This window comes from Bos grunniens, chromosome 16, assembly GCF_055505025.1.
Source record: "Bos grunniens cultivar Pamir isolate PY7600 chromosome 16, Bosgru_T2T1.0, whole genome shotgun sequence".
NCBI classification, from domain to species: Eukaryota; Metazoa; Chordata; class Mammalia; order Artiodactyla; family Bovidae; genus Bos; species Bos grunniens.
This window is the reverse complement of record NC_141180.1, coordinates 40,304,341-40,323,284: the sequence shown is the minus strand read 5'-3', so window position 1 is coordinate 40,323,284 and position 18,944 is coordinate 40,304,341. Positions and strand designations below refer to the sequence as shown.

The window sequence follows — 18,944 nt, the reverse complement described above, 5'->3', positions numbered from 1 at the left end:
CCTCATTGCATTTCTAAATGGAAGTCACGGGCAGGCACTTCCCTATCAGGGGTTGCTGACTTATATTTCCTAGCCTAGTTAGGAGCCACAAAATCCATTCCCCTTCCTCCTCTTCCTTCTCTCAAACCCCTCCTACTTCCTAGACTGTCTACTGAACCTGAGCACCCCAGCTGACTGTGCCAACAGGTTGGCTGTCGCATCTGCTTCATGGCCACACAGAAGTATACCTCTCTAGCATCCCCTCGGGTCAAGACCTACTATTACTCTGAGTCCCCAGCTGATGGCCCCTCCACTGGTTGCTTGATCCACCACTGTTATGCTAAACATCTTAAATGTCACATCCTGAAGGGAACATTTTCCTTGTATTATGATCATCACATTGCCTTGTGGCTCTATATACTCCAGCCCCAGGCTCTATAGACTTTTTTTCTTCTTGAAATAAACGTTCATTAGTTAAAAAACAAATCATACAGAGCCTCATGTTATATCTAATATTTCTCTTTTTTTTTTTTTAATTGGGATATAGTGGTAAAGAACCCGCCTGCCAACCCAAGAGACTTAAAAGATGCAGGTTTCATCCCCAGGGTCAGGAAGATCCCTTGGAGGAGGGCATGGCAACCCACTATAGTATTCTTGCCTGGAGAATCCCATGGACAGAGGAGCCTGGTGGGCTACAGTCCATGGGGTCACTAAGAGTTGGACACGACTGAAGCCAACTGCATGCACAGCTGATTTAAAATGTGTTAGTTTCTACTCTTTCATGTGATAATAAAGATTATTCACTTGGCCAATTCAGGGCCTATGTCTCCTCCATCCCTCCCTCTCTGAAGGGTTTAGGCCTTGCACTTGGGGTGCTTTTTCTTCTGCAGGCTCTCATTCCTTAACTAACACGGGGGGCTCATTAGGCTAACTGAACAGGCAGACATTCAAGTGCTCACAAAGACCTCACTGCTGCCTTTGCCAAACGAACCGTTTCTTAAGGCTGGATGGCCACAGCCCACTTTTCCCTGATTAATTAAACGCCTCTGTCTACAAGCAATAAATGCAGGAGAGGGTGTGGAGAAAAGGGAACCCTCTTACACTGTTGGTGGGAATGCAAACTAGTACAGCCACTATGGAGAACAGTGTGGAGATTCCTTAAAAAACTGGAAATAGAACTTTCATACGACCCAGCAATCCCACTGCTGGGCATACACACACTGAGGAAACCAGAACTGAAAAAGACATGTGTACCCCAATGTTCATTGCAGCACTGTTTATAATAGCCAGGTCATAGAAGCAACCTAGATGTCCATCAGCAGATGAATGGATAAGAAAGCTGTGGTACATATATACAATGGACTATTCCTCAGCCATTAAAAAGAATACATGTGAATCAGTTCTAATGAGGTGGATGAAACTGGAGCCTATTATACAGAGTGAAGTAAACCAGAAAGAAAAACACCAATACAGTATACTAACGCATATATATGGAATTTAGAAAGATGGTAACGATAACCCTGTATGCAAGACAGCAAAAGAGACACAGATGTATAGAACAGTCTGTTGGACTCTGTGGGAGAGGGCGAGGGTGGGTTGATTTGGGAGAATGGCACTGAAACATGTATAGTATCATATATGAAACGAATCACCAGTCCAGGTTCAATGCAGGATACAGGATGCTTGGGGCTGGTGCACTGGGATGACCCAGAGGGATGGTATGGGGAGGGAGGTGGGAGAGGGGTTCAGGATGGGGAACACGTGTACACCCATGGCGGATTCATGTTGATGTATGGCAAAACCAATACAATATTGTAAAATAATTAGCCTCCAGTTAAAATAAATAAATTTATATTTAAAAATAAATAAATAAATGCCTCTTCTGCTGAATTCCCTGGCCTGGAGTCAGGGACCATCACAGATCAGGTATAATAAGCCAATTATACTGTTAGAACAGATAGATAGCTAGATACGAGCAGAGAAAGGGGGACACAGGCCAAATGACAGGAAACCATACATATTATGAACAATGGGGGGCCTTTGGGCAGACAAAGAAAAGCAGGAACCTCTGAATGACTGGAAACCACACATCTTGGGATGACAAAGGCCCCAGATGCAAACAGAAATGTGGGGAAAGATAGGATCTTTGGCATCTGGATGTAACCTTTTGCTCATTATGTTCTCATTAGAGTAAAATTAACCTTGCAGATAAGAAGAACTTAGCATGCAAGGATGCAATGAAGCTTCTTCACAGCAAAGCAAACTACAAGCAAAATGAAGACAATTCACAGCATGAGAGCAAATACTTGCAAATGAAGCAACCTAGAAGAAATTAATCTCCAAAACATACACTCATGCAGTTCTAGGTCAAAAAAACAAATAACCCAATCAAAAACTGGGCAGCCAATTAAATAGACATTTCTCCCAAGAAGACACACAGTGGACATGAGGCACATGAAAAGATGCTCAACATCACTAATTATCAGGGAAATGCAGATCAAAACTACAATGAGATATCACTTCACATGGTCAGAATGGCCATCATAAAAAAAAAATCTATGAACAATAAATGCTGGAGAGGATGTGGAGAAAAGGGAACCCTCCTACACTGTTGGTGGTAATGTAAGTTAGTACAACCACTAGGGATAACAGTATGGAGGTTACTTAAAAAACAAAAAATACATATTATCTAGTAATCCCACTCCTAGGAATATAATTAGAAAAGATAAATGCACCCCAATGTTCATTGCAGCATTATTTATAATAGCCAAGATATGCAAGCAACCTAAGTGTCCACCAACAAACGAATAAAGAGGATATGTTATATATACACAGATATTGCTCAGACACAGAAAAGAATGAAGTATGCCATTCGTAGCAACATGGGTGGAGATTAGCATACCAAGTCAAGTAAAAGAAAGACAAATATATGATTTGACTCATATGTGCAATCTAATTTTTGAAAAATGATACAAATGAAGTTATTAACAAAAACAGACTTACAGATATGGAAAACAAACATCTCTACCAAAGGGGAAACATGGAGGGGAGGTATAAATCAGGAACTTGGGGTTATCATACATACACTACTATATATAAGATAGATAACCAACAAGGACCAGCTATATAGCTCAGGGAACTCTACTCAGTATTCTGTGATAAGCTACATTAGGACAGAATCTGAAAAAGGATGAGTATATGTATAACTGAATCACTGCTGTGTACTGAAACTAACACAATATAGTAAATCAACTACAGTTCAATAATTTTTTTTTAAAGCCTAAATAAGAACAAAAATCTTTCCTCCTTTAGGAAAGGTGAAACTAGGATGATAATCTGGAAATATGACCCAAAAGCCCTCCCTCCCTAAAGAATATTCTGCTCATTTTCAAACCCAATATAACCAGCTTCCCAAAGAAAACTCAGGGTACCTACTCACCTGAGTCTCCTGTTGAGAGCGTACTATAGCTTACTACATTCTCGCTTTGCTCTCTTGAACTCTGTGTCTGTCTCTGAATTCTCTCTGTGATGGGACAAGAAAGACCCTACTCTCCAGTAACACACTACTACTTTCATTGCCATCAGAACTTGATTCTGTAACACTCCCTTTTGGGGATCCATCCTCTGAAGTCCCTAGCTGCACACTCCCCTGCCTACATTTTTTGGAATACTAGGGACACTGGGAGAGTGCCAGGACAAATAACTACCATTTAACAAAACCCCTCTCTCGTCACAGCATCCTAGCCAATAATAGGGACCACTACAAACACAGTGGTGCTTAGGATGCACATTAGCTAATTGGAGTAAACTTAGAAAAGATAGCTTAAAAAAGAAAATTAATTTTATTTGGCAACACTGCACAGCCCCAGTATAAATGAGGGAAGCAAAGAGATCTGGCCAGAAAGTGAGTCATTAAATTACAATACTATCTTGCAACTAATGGAAGAAGTCCCAAATACCCAAATGCTCATAACCCTACTCCTAAGATCCAGATCTCAAAAAGCTCCTGCTGAGCTGTGCCTGGCTTACATCCCTTCAAAGTGCCTTTCTCTCCACCCCCACTCCACCCCCAAGGAGCCTGATGTTTTAGACGATCCCTTATGAGCCCACAAAGTTCCCAACTGGGAACTTCTACCCATCCCAATTCTAAGGCAGAGGTGGGGGTGGGGGGAGGACAGTCTTCCCGGCTGTCTGGCCCTAGGGCCCCACCTGGGTTACTGGGAATCCCACCACTTGATTCCTCCAGCCCTGTCGTATATTCTTTTACTGGAGGTGAGTCCTGCTAGTACAACATGAAGCAGGTCTACCTACCAGCCTCCCAATACCAAACTCTGGCCCTTAAAGGAAGTGCTAACTTCCACATCCCCTCCACATCCACAGAGTCCACATCCCTTTTCTTATGGCTAAGCTTGCTAGTTTGGACATTTTTCTGAGGACCCCAATCAGTTCACAGAGTAATTCACCAAACTGACAATGTCCTATGAACTTACTTGGGGGTGTCCACAAGTCCTCCTTTCCACCTGCTGCACTTTTAAAGAAAAAAGCCAGATCCTTAGTATAGCCTAGGAATTACACCTACATGCCTGCCAGTGAACTGGTAGCCCCAAATCAAGGACATATAATCTACCTTACTGGAGGGGATACAATCCACTGGGGACTACTAACAGGGAGATAGAGGGTTTGAATACAAGAACCACATCATAACTTGCCTCATAGAAGGGGTGGAAAAGTGTTGTTAAGCCTATTAATTAGGACACCCAAAGAAATAACATGCGGAAAAGGTGAGAATTCGACCCCTCTTTTAGGACTGCCTGGTGGAACCCTTTAGAAAGTATACCAATAATAAACCCAACACCCTTGAAGCACTGCTGCTGCTGCTACTGCTAAGTTGCCTCAGTCATGTCCGACTCCATGCAACCCCATAGACGGCAACCCACCAGGCTCCTCCGTCCCTGGGATTCTCCAGGCAAGAACACTGGAGTGGGTTGCCATTTCCTTCTCCAATGCATGAAAGTGAAAAGTGAAAGTGAAGTCACTCAGTCGTGTCTGACTCTTCTCGACCCCATGGACTGCAGCCTACCAGGCTTCTCCGTCCATGGAATTTTCCAGACAAGAGTACTGGAGTGGGGTGCCATTGCCTTCTCTGCCTTGAAGTGCTAATGGCTAATAGCTAAGTCGCTTCAGTCGTGTCTGACTCTGTGCAACCCCAGAGATGGCAGCCCACCAGGCTCCCCCATCCCTGGGATTCTCCAGGCAAGAACAGTGGAGTGGGTTGCCATTTCCTTCTCCAATGCATGAAAGTGAAAAGTGAAAGTGAAGTCACTCAGTCGTGTCCGACTCCTAGCGACCCCATGGACTGCAGCCTACCAGGCTCTTCCGTCCATGGGATTTTCCAGGCAAGAGTACTGGAGTGGGGTGCCATTGCCTTGAAGTGCAAGTACTAGTAAATAATCACTTTATCACTCAGTCTACCCCAGACATTAGGGGAAAAAATTACAGAAGACAGCTATAGGACCCCAAAGCCCCATGAATCAGCTCATAGACTTGGTCTTTGGAGTATTTAACAATAGAGACCGGGGTGAGGACACAGCAGGAAGCAACACTGTTGCCAGGTACAACAACAAAAGGCACACTTATTGGTGGCAACCCTAGCCCCTGCACCACCTCACGGTTAATCTCCCCCACCCCCACCCACCTTGCAAAAGCCAACAGGAGGGGTAGGATCTAGAAAATCTAGATTAGAGCCACTGCTCTGCCAAGAAGGAACATGTTTCAAATGCAGCCAGGAGGGCCATTGAAAGGACGAGGCCCCCATGTATGGAAGAAGTCCACCAAGACACTACAAACTAGAGGGCCACTGACAGTGAGACTGCCCCCAATCCCAGAGGAGGCTTGAGGCTCTCACCCTGAGAGTGGCCAAGAAGATGGAAGACTGACAGGGCCCTGGACCCTCCCTGGCTCCCAAAGGACACCTAGATATTTCACTGGAGGAGCCTCACTCAGGTAACCCTGGACATGGCATGTAGGAAAGTTGTTTTGTTTCTTTTTAATTTTTTAAGTTATGAAAATATTATAACATATGTATAGGAGACTTGGAAAATACAGAACAAAGTTACGTATAGTTCCGCTGTATGTTATGATTATTCTTTTAGGTAGATAAATTAAGATTTTTTAGTTGGGGTTTCAATATCAAACTCTCAAAAATTAACAGAATGAATAGAAAAATAGAAGGATATAACAGACCTGAAAAGCACTACAAACCAATTCAACATAATTAACATTCATACAGTGGAAAGTTTTTGCTTTTTTAATTAGATACAGAGGCTGCCTATTCTGTGCTGATTTCCCTGGACTCTTATTCTCCCAATGCTGTCCAGTAACAGAGATCAATGGATGGCACAAAGCCAAATGATTCACCACAACCCCTCAGCTGCATAATAGGGAATTTGACCTTTGCACACCAATTCTTGTTTACACCTAAGGGCCCTGTCCCATTGTTGGGAAGGGATTTGCGCACTAAATTCTAGACAATAGTTCAATCAGAGATACCCTCAGAGAAACAATTGCTCTTAGCCATAGAGCCTGTCTCAGTCACAAATCAGAGGCCATCTCCTTTCCACCCCATAGTGTTTCTCAAGTAGACCCCACTGACTAGGACACCGAAGTTCCTGGCGGAACTCCTAATGTCCGTCAGTTCAGATTTCATTAAAACCTAGTGCTGATTACTGATGGGAAAAACAATATCCCTTGAGGCCCAAGGCCCAAGAAGTTATCAAGACTTTAATAACCAACTTCTTAAAATATGGGCTATTATATCCCTGTCAATCTCTGGGCAATATTCCCATTCTCCCCATAAGAAAGCAAAGTAGAGAATCCAGACTTGTTCAAGATCTGAGGGCAGTTAATGAAACAGTAATTCCTGTTCACTTGATAGTCCCTAATCCATACACCACAATGAGCCAAGTTCCAGAAAATGCAAACTGGTTTACTGTGACAGACATAAGGGATGCCTTCTTTTGCATTTCCCTGCACCCAGACTCTCGATATATCTTTGAGTGGACAGATCCAGACAGTCATAACACTTCCCAGCTAAGTTGACTGTGCTACCCTAAGGCTACAGGGGTACACCCTCCTGTATGGAAACAAATTAGCAAAGAAATTAAGAGAATTACAGTTGATTAATAGATCTCTCCTACAGTATGTGGGCCACATCCTACTTTTTAGTCCCACTAGGGATAACTCAGATAAAAACACCATCCAGAGGGATCAATCCAAGAAGAAGATATAACAATTGTAAATACATATGCACTCAACATAGGAGCACCTCAATATATAAGGCAAATGTAAACAGACATAAAAGGAGAAATTGACAGTAACAGAATAATAGTGGGGGACTTTACACTATTGAAGTGTTGAAGAGATCATCATCATCCAGACAGAAAATCAATAAGGAAACACAGGCCTTAAATGATGCTTTAGATCAAATGGAGTAAATATTTATAGAGCATTCCACATGAAAGCAGCAGAATATGCCTTCTTTTCAAGTACACATGGAACATCTCCAGGATAGATCACATGTTGGGCCTTAAGGTAAGTCTCAGTAGACATAAAAAAACTGACATCCTCTCAAGCAACTTTTCTGAACACAATGCCATGAGATTAGAAATCAGCTACAAGAAAAAAAAAAAAAACTTCAAAAAGAAACACAAACACATGGAGGCTACCCAATGTGCTGTTAAAGCAATGGATCATTGAAGAAACTAAACAAGTCAAAAGTATCTAGAACAGTCTTTTGGGCTCTGTGGGAGAGGGAGAGGGTGGGATGATTTGGGAGAATGGCATTGAAACATGTATAATATCATATACGAAACGAGTCGCCAGTCCAGGTTCGATACATGATACTGGATGCTTGGGGCTGGTGCACTGGGACAACCCAGAGGGATGGTATGGGGAGGGAGGAGGGAGGAGGGTTCAGGATGGGGAACACAGGTATATCTGTGGCAGATTCATTTGATATACGGCAAAACCAATACAATATTTTAAAGTTAAAAAATAAAATTAAATTAAAAAAAAATAGAAACAAATGAAAACAAAAACATGAGGATCCAAAATCTATCGGACACAGCAAAAGCAGTTCTAAGAAAGAATTTTATGGAAATACAGTCTTGCCTCAAGAAACAAGAAAAACCTCAAATGAACAACCTAAACTTTATACCTATAGCAATTATAGAAAGAACAAAACCCAAAGTTAGTAGAAGGAAAGAAATTATAAAAATTAGAGCATAAATCATTGAAATACAGACTAAGAAGACAATAGAAAAGATCAATGAAACTAAGAGCTAAATTTTAGAAGAGATAAACAATATTGAAAAACCTTTCCCTAGACTCATCAAGGAAAAAAAAAAACAAAGGAGAGGGCCCAGATTAATAAATTTAGAAATGAAAAGGAGAAGTTACAACCAACACCACAGGAAGGACCATGAGAGACTGCTACAAGCAAGTACGTGCTAATAAAATGGAGCATCCAGATGAAATGGACACATTCTTAGAAAGGTGCAAACTCCCAATACTGAACCAGGAAGAAAAGGAAAATGTGAATAGGCCAACTACAAGTACTGAAATGAAACAGAATCTGTGATTTTAAAACTCCAAACAAAAAGTCCAGGACTAGATGGCTTCACACGCAAAGCCTATCAAACCTTTAAAGAAGAGTTAACATCTATCCTTTGAAATTCTTCCCAAAAAATCGCAGACAAGGGAACACTTCCAAACTCATTCTATGAGACCACCATCACCCCAATACCACAACCAAAGATATCACAAAAAAAAAGAAAATTACAGTCAATATTACTGATGAATATAGACCCAAAAAACCTCAACAAAATACTAGCAAACCAAATCCAACAATTCATTGAAAGGATCAAGTGGGATTTACTGCAGGGGTGCAAGGATTTTTCAGTATCTGCAAATCAATCAGTATGATACACCACATTAACAAATTGAATAAAAACCATATGATCATCTCAATAGAGGCAAAAAAAGCTTTTGAAAAATTCAGCATTTATTTATGATAAAAACTCCAGAAAGTGAGAATCGACAGAATATACCTCAACATAATAAAGGCAATATATATGACAAACCCACAGCTAATATCATACTCAACAGTGAAAAATTTGAAGCATTTTTCCTAAAATCAAGAACATGACAAGAACGTCCATTCTCACCACATTTATTCAACAGAGTTTTGGAAGTCCTAGCCCCAGCAACCAAAGAAGAAATAAAAGGAATCCAAATTGAAAAAGAAGTATCATGTTGCAGATGACATGACACTATACATATAGAATCCTAAATATGTTACCAGAAAACTAATGGAGCTCATCAATGAATTTGGTAAAGTTTCAGGATATAAAATTAATGCACAGAAATCTCTTGCATTTCTATACACTCACCATGAAAAATCAGAAAGAGAAATAAAGGAAATAATCTCATTACCATTACATCAAAAAGAACAAAAACCTAGGAGTAAACCCACCTAAGGAGCCAAAATACCTGTACTCAGAAAATTATAAGACACTGATGAAATAAATCAAAGATGACACAAACAGATGGAAACATATACTCTGTTTATGGATTGGAAGAATCAATATTGTCTAAATGATTATACTACCCAATGCAACCTACACATTCAATGCAATCTCTATCAAATTACTAATGGCATTTTTCACAGAACTAGAAAAAAATTTTTTTAATTTGTATGGAAATATAAAAACTCCAAATAGCCAAATCAATCTTAAGAAAAACAAAGCTGCAGCAATCAGGATCCCTGACTGCAGACCATACTACAAAGCTACAGTAATCAGAAAGTATGGCACTCTCACAAAAACAGAAAAATAGATCTATGAAACAGGATAGAAAGCCCAGAAATAAATCCACATATCTACATTCAATTAATCTATGACAAAGAAAGCAAGAATAGACAGTAGGGAATAGACAGTCTACATTAAGTGGTACTGGGAAAACTGGATAATAAAGAATGAAATTAGAATATCCTCTAACACCATACACAAAAACAAACTCAAAATAGACTAAAGACCTAAATGTAAGACCAGATACTATAAAACTCCTAAAAGAAAAAATAGGCAGAACACACTTTGACAAAATCACAGCAATATCTGTTTGGATCCATCTCCTAGAGAAATAGAAATAAGATAAATTTAAAAATAGGACCTAAGTAAACTTAAAAGTTTTTGCATAGCAAAGGAAACCATAAATAAAATGAAAAGACAACCTACAGAGTGAGAGAAAATATTTTCAAACAATGTGACCCACAAGGGATTAATATCCAAAATATACAAATAGGCACACAGCTCAATATATTTTAAAAATCCAATTTAAAAAATAGATCTAAGTAGACATTTCTCCAAAGAAGATATACAGATGGCAAAAAAAAAAAAAAAAGAAAAGAAAAGATGCTCAGAATCCCTAATTAATAGAGAAATGCAAACCAAAACTACAATGAGGTACCACCTCACACCAGTCAGAATGGTAATCATCAAAAAGTCAACAAATAAGTGCTAGAGAGGGTGTGGAAAAAAGAAACCCTCCTACACCGATGGTGGGATTGTAAATTGGTATATCTACCATGGAGAACAGTATGGAGGTTCCTTAAAAGAAACTAAAAGAGTTACTATATCATCGTGAAATCCCATTCCTAAGCCTATATCCACAGAATACTTTAACTAAAAAAGATATATGCACCCAAATATTCGTAGCAGCACTATTTATAAGATCCAAGACATGGAAGCAACCTAAATGTCCCATGACAGATGGATGGGTAAAGAAGATGTGGTATCAATACACAACTGAATATTAGCTCTTAAAAAGAATGAAATGGACTTCCCTGGTGGGGCAATAGATAAGAATCCACCTGCCAGTGCAGAGGACATGGGTTCAATCCCTGGACTGGAAAGATTCCACATGCCTCGGAGCAACAAAGCCTGAGCACCACAACCACCGAAGCTCACACACCTAGATCCTGTGCTCTGCAACAAGAGAAGTCACAGCAATAAGAAGCCCATATACCACAATGAAGAATAGTCCAAGCTCTCTGCAACTAGAAAAATCCCACACAAAGCAAGGAAGACCCAGCACAGCCAAAATAATTATTTTTTTAAAAAAGAATGAAATAATGCCATTTGTAGCAACAGGGATGGACCTAGAGATTATCATACTAAATGAAGTCAGACAAAGACAAATGTCATATGATATTCCCTGTATGTGAAATCTAAAAAAAATGATACAAGTGTACTTATTTACAAAACAGAAATATATCCACAGCCACATGAAACAAACATATGGTTGCCAAAGGGGAAGGTGGAGGAGGGATAAACTAGAGGAGGATGGGATTAACATATACACACTACTATACATAAAACAGATAAACAAGGACCTACTGTATAGCACAGGTTACTATACTCAATATTTTGTAATAACCTATAAGGGAAAAGAATCTAGGAAAGAATATATATATATATATATATATATATATAGAGGTAGATATATCTGAATCACTTTGCTGTACACATGAAACTAATACAACATTGTAAATCAACTGTACTTCAATAAAATAAACAAACACACCATTCAGGTCCTTGACTTCCTGAGGGAATGAGGATATTGAGTCTTTCCTCACAAGGCCCAGATTTCCACCCAATAGGTTATATATCTGGGATGTGGGCTCACCCCTGGAATGACGTCTCTAGCCCAGAACCAAAAGGAAGTCATCATAATCCTTAAGCCCCACTCCCAAATAAAAGGCAACTGAGGACATTTCTGGGGATGGCATTTCTTGTAGGATCAGGATACCTAGATTCTAGCTCACAGCAAAGCCCATGAGGCCCTAAAACGATACACTGCAAACCCCTCAACTGGGATGAAATGGGCATTCCTAGCCTGTAAAACAAAAATTAGGGACTGCCCTTGCATTAGATCTCCCAAACTTAGAAAAAAACCCTTTACCCTCTATATAGCTGAGAGACAAGAGGTAGCCCTGGGTGTCCTCAACCCCAAAATTCAGGTATCTCCCTAGACTGATAGTTTATTTCTCAGAACAACTTGATCAATTAGTCACTGGATGACCAGGGTGTCTTAGGGTAGTGGCTGCCACTGCTCTGCTAGTAGAAGAGGTGGGACAATCACCAGAAGTCCTAACTCCTCACCAGGAATAAGGAACCCTAGAAGCAAACGGACAGCAGTAGCTGACGGCTGCATGTTTGCTTAAGTACCAGTCTCTCTTACATGACACCCCAGGTGTAACTCTTAAGGTTTGCATAGTCTGAACCCAGCTACTCTAATGCCGGACCACCCACCCCAAGGGTCCCTTGTTCACTCCTATGTGGAGACTATTGAACAAGATTATTCCAGGAGGCCTGACCTCAAGGATGAGCCCCTGACCAATCCTGATGCAGAATGGTTTACCCACGGAAGCAGATTTATACATGAAGGGGTAAGAAAGGCTGGTTGTGCCAAGTCAGCTGAGCCTGGAGTTCTGCCCTCTCACACTTCCACCCAAGAGGCCAAGTCAGTTGCCTTGACCACAGCACTCCAGCTAAGAAAGAAAGGGGACTATTAACAGCCAAAGGGACCCTTATGAAACATTAGACAGAAGTTCTAGAACTTCTAGAAACAGCCCAGCTTCCAAAGGAGGTTGAAGTCATTCCCTACAGAGGCCAAAGGGGCAGTACATCCCTTATAAGGGGAAATGTTCTGGCTGCAGGGGTACTTAGACTTCAGCCCAAGAATAGCCAGCCCTACCCCAGCCAGAGCTCTCCTACCTGACACCCCACCCTGCCCAATGGTGCTATCTTCAGTCAGTCAGTTCAGTCACTCAGTCATGTCTGACTCTTTGTGACCCCATGGACCACAGCACACCAGGCATCCCTGTCCATCACCAACTCCCAGAGTTTACTCAAACTCATGTCCATTCAGTAGGTGATAACATCCAACCATCTCATCCTCTATTGTCCCCTTCTCCTCCTGCCTTCAATCTTTCCCAGCATCAGGGTCTTTTCAAATAAGCCAGTTCTTCACATCAGGTGGCCAAAGTATTGGAGTTTCAGCTTCAGGATCAGTCCTTTCCATTGAATATTCAGGACTGATTTCCTTTAGGATGGACCAGTTGGATCTCCTTGCTGTCCAAGGGACTCTCAAGATTCTTTCCAACACCACAGTTCAAAAGCATCAATTCTTCGCTGCTCAGCTTTCTTTATAGTCCAACTCTCACATCATAGCCTTGACTAGATGGACCTTTGATGGCAAAGTAATGTCTCTGCTTTTCAATATGCTGTCTAGGTTATCATAGCTTTTCTTCCAAGGAGCAAGCGACTTTCAATTTCATGGCTGCAGTCACCATCTGCAGTGATTTTGGAGCCCCCCAAAAATAAAGTCTCTCACTGTTTCCATTGTTTCCCCATTTATTTGCCATGAAGTGATGGGACCAGATGCCATGATCTTAGTTTTCTGAATGTTGAGTTTTAAGCCAACTTTTTCACTCTCCTCTTTCACTTTCATCAAGAGGCTCTTTAGTTCTTCTTTGCTTTCTGCCATAAGTGTGTCGTCATCTGCATACCTGAGGTTATTGATACTTCTCCTGGCAATCTTGATTCCAGCTTGTGCTTCATCCAGCTTGGCATTTTACATGATGTACTCTGCATGTAAGTTAAATAAGCAGGGTGACAATATACAGCCTTGATGTACTCCTTTCCTGATTTGGAATCAGTCTGTTGTTCCATGTCCAGTTCTAACTGTTGCTTCCTGACCTGCATACAGATTTCTCAGGAGGCAGGTAAGGTGGTCTGATATTCCCATCTCTTGAAGAATTTTCCAGTTCATTGTGATCCACATAGTCAAAGGCTTTGGCATAGTCAATAAAGCAGAAATAGATGTTTTTCTGGAGAAAACTTTTTCAATGATCCAACGGATGCTGGCAATTTGATCTCTGGTTCCTCTGCCTTTTCTAAAATCAGCTTGAACATCTGGAAGTTTACGGTTCACATACTCTTGAAGCCTGGCTTGGAGAATTTTGAGCATTACTTTAAGCATGTGAGATGAGTGCAATTGTGCGGTAGTTTGAGCATTCTTTGGCATTGCCTTTCTTTGGCATTGGAATGAAAACTGACCTTTTCCAGTCCTGTGGCCACTGCTGAGGTTTCCAAATTTGCTGGCATATTGAGTGCAGCACTTTCACAGCATCATCTTTCAGGATTTGAAATAGCTCAACTGGAATTCCATCACCTCCACTAGCTTTGTTTGTAGTGATGCTTCCTAAGGCTCACTTGACTTCACATTCCAGGATGTCTGGCTCTCGGTGAGTGATCACACCATCGTGATTATCTGGGTCATGAAGATCTTTTTTGTACAGTTCTTCTGTGTATTCTTGTCACCTCTTCTTAATATCTTCTGCTTCTGTTAGGTCCATACCATTTCTGTCCTTTATTGTACCATCTTATACACCTACAAAAATCAAATGGGCTGAATGTTGGGGAGTGAAAAGAGACTATTTAGGGTGGCTGACAAAAGATAACGAGCTTCTCATTCCTGAGGCTAAGCAGTGGAAAATTATTAAGCACTTCCAAGATTCCTCCCATTTCAGGCAGGACTCCCTAGTCATTTTGGTAACTCGCCTTGTACCCAGGAAGCCACCACATACCTCCACCCCTAACTCAGCCCATACAACATTGGGGAACCTATCCAGGGGAAGATTGGCAAATAGATCTAAATGCCCTCATGTAGGGGATGGAATACTTATTGGTATTCATAGACCCCTTTACAGGGTGGATAGAAGCTTTCCCTTCCAGAACTGCAAAGGCAATAGCAATATCCAAATTTCTGCTTAAAGAGATAATTCTGAGATTCTGGTTCCCCAAAAGCTTACAGAGTGATAATGGAGCTTCTTTCACTGCCAGGATGACCCAACAGGTTTCCTCAGCTCTAGGTATTAATTACCACCTCCACTCTTCCTGGAGGCCTCAGGCAAGGTAAAAAAAAAAAAAACAACAACAACCGCAAACTGTTTAGCTGTGCCAAGAGACTTCAGAAATTTGCATCATCTCCCTCCTCCCTATAGCCCTTCTGTGGAACAGGACGGTGCCAAAGGGAATTTTAAAACTAAGCCCATTTGAAATGACCTATGGGAAGCCCTTTTTGACTTTGGGTCTTGTTTGATGAAGAAGCCTACAAATTACTTTCCAATTTTTTAACAACTAAAATATGTTACTTTGATAATAAAACATTTAAACTAAGAAAAACAAAAAAACAGACCCACAAATTGGTCTCCCACATTGTCAGCTTGAGCTAAGTTGAAATAGCCATACAGGATAAACTCAATACCATCTGAGGTGGGCCACTGGATTAATATGAGGGCAGGAATAGGACTGGCAAAGGGATTGGCCACTCCATAGAGAGGCTTTGCCTACCATGAGGTGATCCTAGAAAATCTAACCAACACTTTAGAGGACCTAGCCATGACCACTGGATATGCCCTAAATAGACTTTCAGCTTCTTTAAACTCCCGTTAAGTGAGTGGTTAAGCTGTCCAGTCTATTATGGACAATAGATTGCCATTGGACTACTTGTTGGCTGAGCAGGGTGGTGTCTGTATGGTCGTAAATAAAACCTGCTGTACCAACATCAACAATTCAGGCCAGATGGAGATGGACCTCAAAAAGATTTATGAACAAGCATCATGGGTACACCACTGCCACCAGGGTCAGATGCTGGTGCTGTCTGGCCCACCATTAAAAGCATCCTCCCTAGCCTTACCCAGTTACTGCTCCTCCCGGGCCCAGTAATGGCCATACTCCAACTTGTCCTCTTTGACCCTGCCTCTTTAACCTCTTGGTAAAGTTCATGTCTTCTAGGTTACAACAGTTTCACATCAAAACGATGGCTATGCAAGGATTTCAGCCCAGAGCACCCTCTGACTTAAAGAAGCTGCCCTGCCTCTGGATGCCCCTACACCAGGCATCCAGATTTTGTACTCCCTGATAGGCAGTGTCAACACCACTGCCCAGCCCTGAGGCAGCTACAGAAGACAGACATTGTCCTTCTGCTTCCCATAGGGACAGGAAAAAAATATCCACGGGGGGAATGAGGCAAGAGGGAAAGGGGTTAGGACACAAACACTAGATAATGAAGAAGGGGCGTAGCAGTTGGTATGTGATAAAGAAACCAAAGTGGCTTTGTGAATAGTCTGATCATTGATCTTTAGCTCACTGTACCTTCACTGTATAACTAAAAATCACTCCTGCTTATGCATGACAGTTCTGAGGTGGACTATCTAAAGCCCAAAAGTGGACAGTGATTCAATTCCTGAGAAATCCCCACCTTTGCCCAAAATAGCAGGAATCTTTCTTCCACCCGTTAGCCTATGAAATTACTTAATCCATAGAAACCTAGGACTCCAGGCCCTGGGGAGGCTCTCACTTTCTGAGATGGTCCACATTCTGCCTATGCAGTGTGTAGCTCTCTAAATAAACTCACCTTCACCTTCCTCTGGCTTGCTTTTGAATTCTTTGTTGTATAAAGCCAAGAAATCTCACTTAAATTCTTTAATTTCTTACTCAGTTCAGCAGTATGATCTGAAATTTATCAGAGACTTGTCCTTGTCAAAAGGTCCTTCCTGGAGCTTCCCTGGTGGTTTAGTGACTAAAATTCCAGCTCCCAGTGCAGTGAACCTGGGCTCAATCCCTGGTCAGAGAACTAGATCCCACAGACCACAGTTAAGATCTGGTGCAACCAAATTTAAAAAAAAAAAAAAAAAAAAAGGTCCTTCCTGTGAATCTTCTTAAAGGTGAGGCACTTTTATGCTTAAACATGTCAGGACTGGTTTCTTTGTTCATATCCAATTCTGGTGCTTAGGAACAGGGACCATATTGATGTCCCAGGGCAAAAAGCTGCACTTCCTTTAGTGAAGGAGGCAGGCCTGACCCTGATGCCCAGTAAGGGGCAACCGTAGGCTTTTTGTTTTTCTTGTTTTTATTCCATTTTGTTGGCCTTGTGCTGGTTTTTTTTTTTTTTTTTTTACAAATGATGTATTTTGTTTAACCAAATATTAAAAATGGAAAACTCCATGCATAAATTTCATGTCTGAATTCTGTAATTATGTACATTAAAAAAGAGAACCAAAAAAAAAAGATGAAGCATGTTTGCAACAGCATCAAGAGTACAACCATAACTGTCTATAAATGACAAAAGACTTCAAAAGACATAGTTAAACATCTGATTACAATGCAATCAATAAAGAAATGTGGTTGTTATAATAATTAGAATTATGACTGATCATCATCCTAACCCTTAAAAATCTTAATCTGGCAAAAACCAAGAAGCAAGTGATTGTACACTGTTTGTCATACCTGCATTTACTATTTGGAAAACTTACGCTTTAGTTTCCTAAGAAAGTAAAGGCAGATAAACCTACACTACAAATTAATGTTCCAACTTTTTATACTACTCGAAATGACCCAAATAGTCAATTCTCTTTATTTAACTTAGTTTGGTTTCAAGTTACCAGAATCTGGAGAGATTATTTTAGACAGACACACCCAAAATACAATTATTCTTACAGAGTTTTAAAAGGACTTTTTTTTTCCTTTACTCTCAGGGATTAAATTTCTGAGAGCCCAAGTAGATTATTTACATCTCAAAGGCTCAAGAAGAGAAATACCAATTCCATCTAGATAGGTAATTTCCTCTAAAGACACATACAAAAACCAATTTTAGAATATCAAAAAAGAGTCCCATCTTGGAATTTACAGAAATTTTTTACAGTTTAAACAAAAAAAAAAGTAATGGACAATAAAACATATTCATTCACCTCGCTTTCAGAGGACCAAGAACTAGCATTTAGTTAATCTTCACCTCTGCTGTTAGCTCAGCCTCTGTGACCCTTCTTAATATAAAGAGCAATGGCCAGCCCACAGCTGGGGCCACTTTTTCCCCTCAACCAAAAAGCCAGCCAATGTTTCTGCAGTGGCCTTAGGGGTTGTCTATGAGTCCTCCATACTCCCTTGGAGGCCCCCATTCATCAAGGACAGACACCACAGGACCCCACACACTGGTAGACAGATTTCCCACACAACTTTTGGCCCCAAATGTTAGTGAATAGCCCCCAAAACTTTGCGTTACCCAACCAATGTCTCAGCACTTACAGGAGTTTTCTCCATCTCCTTGCCGGCACTGCCAGTTGTTGGGCTGCACCCCACAAGCCTGCAAGCCTACTTGCCTATCCTGCGACCAAAGAAAGAACCCGGAGTCAGTGACAGAGACATTAGCGATTTCATGGATGGAGAAACTTATATGCCTGGAGCAAGAGCCTGCAGCAGACAGGCGGGACACAGCAACAGGCTTCTGCTGAAGGGAGAGGGGTGGGGGTGGTGTACTGTTTATAAGGGGAATTGACATCTGGTTGGGTCATTGGTTACCAGGGAAACCAGCAAAGGGGCATGCCTCTCACCGCCCCTTTAATAAACTATCATGGCAGCTAAAGTTAAACAAATCATTAGCTGGGGACTTCACTTTCACTTTTCACTTTCATGCATTGGAGAAGGAAATGGCAACCCACTCCAGAATTCTTGCCTGGAGAATCCCAGGGACGGAGGAGCCTAGTGGGCTGCCATCTACGGGGTCGCACAGAGTCGGACACGACTGAAGCAACTTAGCAGCAGCAGCAGGGGCAAGTATGTAGGGAGGTCAGTCAGGGGAGTAGCCTGTAAATAAAGAAGACACTGGTCAGGCAGGGGGTGTACAGAGAGCAAGGGAATAGCCATCTTGACAGCCTGATCGTACAGCAAGGATATGGAAGAATTGTAAGCCTTGTGCCTTCCTGGTGAGAATGTAAAATGGTGCAGGTGGTGTGGGAACACAGTTTGACAGTTCCTCAAAAAGTTAACCATAGAATTACCATATTA

At 41.3% G+C, this 18,944-nt stretch overlaps 1 protein-coding gene across 2 annotated transcripts in view; it reads right to left on the bottom strand.

Annotated features, from left to right (window-relative positions):
- The window catches only part of TNFSF18 (TNF superfamily member 18), a 112,824-nt gene extending 94,401 nt beyond the window's left edge, over positions 1-18,423 (bottom strand). Inside the window, exon 1 of one of the 2 annotated variants that reach the window (XM_086344622.1) lies at positions 18,186-18,423. The gene's annotated coding sequence lies outside the window, so the exon portion shown is untranslated. The remainder of the gene's footprint in view (positions 1-18,185) is intronic. The other variant, XM_086344623.1, reaches the window with a different exon arrangement.
- Between the last annotated feature and the right edge of the window lie 521 nt (positions 18,424-18,944).